Source organism: Triticum aestivum, chromosome 2B (assembly GCF_018294505.1).
Source record: "Triticum aestivum cultivar Chinese Spring chromosome 2B, IWGSC CS RefSeq v2.1, whole genome shotgun sequence".
Lineage (NCBI taxonomy): Eukaryota > Viridiplantae > Streptophyta > Magnoliopsida > Poales > Poaceae > Triticum > Triticum aestivum.
Genome location: NC_057798.1, coordinates 415,362,601 through 415,367,691, shown reverse-complemented (window position 1 = coordinate 415,367,691; position 5,091 = coordinate 415,362,601). Strand labels below are relative to the sequence as shown.

Here is a 5,091-nt window from a genome sequence, read left to right as displayed (position 1 = left end):
ACACAGATATAAACTACTGCTCATGGGATCGTAGTGCAAAATCACAGGATCCAGCCTAGTACATGAGAACATGCTCTTTTTCGCGTACGAAACGCCAATGATAAGCTTGACCAGGTTTGGACGACATCCCTTGCCTTATTTCCTAGCCTATGATCTGCCAAGGACTATCAATGTCCAACTCATCTAATTCGTCAATAGAGGTCGACGCGAAGATCTGCATAGCCAACCTGTGTTTGAGCTTGACTTCTTCCACCTGCAGCGCCCGAAGAATCTCTTCTTTTTTGCCGACAGCAAGGTCAATCTCTTCTTGTGTAGCGTCAAGGAAAGTGGAGATGTCAGGATAGGACGAAAAATCCCTCTCTGCCATGACAATCTCTTTGCAACACTCTATCCACCCGTCAATCTCGACCTTGATACGGCGCCGCCAAAGCTCTTCCCGCTGCTCCAGAGTATGGTTGGTCCGAGATCCCAAGACAGCCAGCGAATGTGGAGCTACAAGATCCATCCTGCTTCAGAGATCAGTATACTATACTATAGTACTAGTGGTTGTTTCCGAATGTTTTAGAGACAAAAAAACTTATATAGCGACTGAAGTTGAACGCCATGTTAACTGGCGTCGCACCTGACCCATACATGCGACCATACCATGCGAGCTAGCACGTAACATGCCTAACGAACTAGCGTGTACCATACTCGACAGCGGCACTGAACACAGTTTCAGTATACCGTTAAATGTATATGAATTTGGGACTATGTTGAGAACTAAAAGTACAATGAGGCAAGAAACATAAAACATAATGTATGTCACAGCCTTTGTTGGTAATAATTCTGACAATACCATCCAAGGATAAGGATTACAGACTTGCATCCTCTAAGTTAACAAAAATAGCAGGTAAGGATACTAAATATAGTAGTTGTATCCTCTAAGCTAATCAGATAGTTCCTGAACCAGTGCGCCTTTGCTTTCATAAACAGAACTGTTCACACAAGGATTCGCCAAGAAAGTCTCGTAGATTTCCTTAATGGAACCTACAAACTCAGGTACAAGTTCCATAATCACTATCTTAAGCATTGGCGGGGATCTGAATATCAGCTTTAGGAAATCATGTTCATGATCTTCTCCACTGAAACCGTAGACCTGCAATTCTTCAAGGTGGCTGAATGAGATACTTTCGCTTCTCCAATTCTTTGGCTCCTCACAACGGCAATTTCCTGGGCATGCTAGCATCCCCTGAACCAGATGAAGACATGTTAGCATGCTTTTCATTTATGCTCCAGAGTAGTATTTAACATGTGTCTTCTATTTATGCCTCCCTCAAGAAGGGAAAAGAGCACATACTGCAATGTAGTATGGATGCAGAATAGAAGCCCCGGGGAGAATTACCACCTGTCAAACTGGAATGTCGATGATAAGCGTTTTCGTCACGGCACAAATCTGATGCAACCGAAAGAGACACAACACAAGTCCTCCTAATACATGACCAGGTGATGCACGATTTAGGTTCACTACAGAGAAGTCGGTAACCGGAAGCTTGTCCATCTCTCATGCAAGCACCATGCTTCTGCAGGCTGTGACTCATCATCCAAATAATTCTGCAAAACAATACAATTAAGCAGGATACCATGCATAAAAGGAATTGAGGTCTTACTGTGCAAATTTAGCAGACTGGGTACGAACACGAAATACTAGACCCATACAGGGAGCGATATATCCAACTGGAAGACATGAACGGGACTACGGAGCTGCGGCCATCTGCATTCCTTTCACCAGTACTTAGGCCTCAAGATCGTGATGCTGCCCAGACGCCAAAAACTGAACACAAGAAACAAGTCTGTGAAGGAGCACTCCCACTCGACCAGCTTCAGCATTGGCGCCGAGATGGAGACGCTGAGCTCCATGCCAGCCTTGAAATCCATTTCCAACAGCTTAAGCATTGGCGTCACGATGTTGATGCTACTGCATACCATGTCGCTACTGAGAACAAGCTTCTACAATCTACAGCGACCCGGAGTGGACCACGATGTCGTATGCAGAAGATGTCACCATCAGGAAGTGCAGGAGCGGGCAGAGGGTGACCAGGGTGCTGACGTCCATGACGCTGCAACCATTGAGCCAAAGTGTTTCCACCACCGGGGACACACTGACCCGCAGCCATGTGAAGCAGATTTCATCATACGAGCTGACCGAGTAAATTTCACAAAACCACCATTTTGAAGGCTAGGTTTATGAAAAACACTACAATACATTTTTTTTCAGAAAACACCATGTCTTCAGTAATCTTTTTGCAAAAACCACCGATCGGCGGATTTGGCTCGGTTAAGCACGCTTATGACAGTTGGGGCCTCCTTTTTGCCTATGTGGCGTAAAATTTCATGCTAGGTCAATTTTAATCTAATTTTACAAACTAGTCCATACATTTCACACAGACACCCCTAAAGCAAAAAGAAAAAATGCAATCAGATCCTCGCCACAGGTTGGGGCGGTCAACGCAGCCTGATCTGGGCACCTCCTCACGCAGGAGGCCAAATCGGGGCAGCGGCGGCATCCCTCGCCGGATCCCGCAGTCGGCGCTGGGCGCATCCTCGCGCTGGAGGCTAATCTGGGCGGCGGCGTGGCATACCTCGCCGGATCCGGCAACCGTCGATGGGCGTCTCTTCGCGGAGGCCAAGTCGGGGCGGTGGCGCGGCCTCCCTCGCCGGATCCAGATGTGGCGGCGCTGGGGGCAAAACGGGGCGACAGAGCAGCGCGACATCCCTCGCCGGAGGTGCGACGCCTGGAGCGCGTGCGTGCACCGCCATCTGCAGCTCCTATCGAGGGGCGCGGGGAGTGTCGGGGCCTGCTCGAGGTCGGCCCTTACCCGCCTGGACGGTGCATGGCGACGGTGGCGCGGTTGAGCAGAGGCGGGCGGAGCTGGCAGAGGCTGGAGCGCGGCGAGGCAGGAAGGTGAGCACGGCGGCGGCTGGCGGATGGTGGTGACCGGCGCCATCGAGGCAGCTAACTGTGTGGCGGGACATGGCAAGGGCCTGGGCAGCACACGGGAAAAAACTTGCGGGTGTTTTAGCTTTTTTACCCGTCTAACGTTGTCTTGGGTAAAATGTTATGCCACGTCAGCGAAAAATGGGACCTATCTGTCATAATCTTATTTAACAGCGCAAGATCCGTCGATCAGTGATTTTTGCAAAAAGATTATCGTACCCATGATGTTTTCTGCAAAAAAAATGTATTGTAGTGTTTTTCGCAAATCTAGCCTTCAAAATGATGGTTTTGTGCAATTTACTCGAGCTGACCTGTACCACCGTCACGCACTCGAAGCAGGGGAGCTTTGCTTCCATGTACCTGACGTATTACTAACTCAATCGGACCAGCTGCGACGAGAACCTGGCCGCGGCGTGCAGAAGGGAGGATAAGGCAGCTTTGTCACAATAGTGGCTGGGAGAGATCTTGATGTCCAGGGCGTTCGACACCCAAGGCGAACCGGCCAAGCCGGCGAGCACGGCTTCGACCTGGGCGGGCGCGATGTTATGAAAGATGAGATCCGGGAGGGACGTCCATAGGCCGCGCCACCGGCGCGACAGGACACCAGTGCGCACGGCGCTGCGGAAGCACCGTAATCGCTTAAGGACCAGGAGGAGCATATCATCGGGGAGGGCGCTCCGCCGGTCAGGTCCTCCGCCGGGACCACGCCGGAAGCGAACTCAATGCAGCGGCCGCGGCGAGCGCCTCAGAGGACGGCCCGTCACGTGGGCATCTGGGTGGCACATCTCTCCAGCCTCTTCAATGGATCCGTGGATTGTCTGTGAGGAATGCGCTCGAACACTCAAAACAGAGGATGACGCTCAATCATTCAGAGCTACCAAGGCCAAGATGCAAGTTGGAGACTCGATCCGACTGCTCCCAAGGGTTGTACTTCAGGATTGGTCCCACCTGTCATTCATAATGAGAAAGGTTCGGTCAATCAAAAAGAATTGATGTCGCACCAGGCGAATAGGCAGGACAGGTGAGAAGCACTGGTTAAAACAGTTGGACAATCGAGCTAGTACGGTCCGACTGACTACTAGGCGCGTTTACCTTCCATGTAACGAGGGGCTCCTTAAAGAGATCTGTAGCACATACAAGCACTTATAATAAACTAATGCAACTTCAAACTAGTGCTTCTGGAGCTTTCCGAATGTTTCAGAGACAATAACAAGTACTCCCTCCGTCCCGAAAAACATGTCGTGGGCGTAGTTAACTGGTAATTTTGCAAAAAACCCCTCGTGGTTTGAAAAGCGTTTCAAACAAGTCCCTCCACCCCGTCTTCTTCCTCCGTCCGTCGCCTGCACGTCACCCCGTCTTCTTCCTCCGTCCGTCGCCTGCACGTCGCCAGGGGCCGGCGCCGCCCAGCTGCGTGATTCGCTAGGGGCTGGCGAGCCCAGCTGAGCTCCTCCGCCGTCGCCAAGTACATGCTCTCGCCGCCATCGGCAGTTACCTCCTCCACCGCTGCAGCCCAGATCTGCGCCGCCGCGACATGTTTTTTTTTGCAAAATCGCCCTCGCGACATGTTTTTCGGGACGGAGGGAGTATGTGTCCACTGAAGTTGAACGCCATGTTAACGGGCGTACTCGCACCTGATCCCGTATGCGCGGCCGTGCAATGAGAGCCAGAACTACTACCCATGGTGGGCAATGACGAGGACATGTATTAGGGGTAGGGTAACAAACCTGACCTAAAGACCCTATCCATGGACACCGTACACTTTGTACTGGGCCCCTGGGCCAGATCGCCGTTCAGATATACCGCAATTTGAAAGTCACTCGGACGACAACGACCACTCGGAGCACTACACTCCACTCGACGAGCTCATTCCACTCGGCTGTATAACTCACTCGGATATGCGAAGACCAATAGTCAGCATGACGGTTTGGTAGTGGCCAGGTATTATGGCATTCATGCCCCACTTTGTAACATAGGAGGTGAGGGGGTGGCGCACTCTATATAAGCCACCCCCACCACTAGACTTGGGGCTCTTTTTTCTTCCACCTCTTTCTCTTTTCATCATTAGTCTCAGGACTTAGCTCAGGCATAGGGATCGGTTTCTCTCTCTCACACAC

The 5,091-nt window shown here is 51.1% G+C and overlaps 1 pseudogene; it reads right to left on the bottom strand.

Moving 5' to 3' along the window:
* Positions 1-928: 928 nt before the first annotated feature.
* LOC123039245 (uncharacterized) lies at positions 929-1,968 on the bottom strand (annotated as a pseudogene).
* Positions 1,969-5,091: the final 3,123 nt, after the last annotated feature.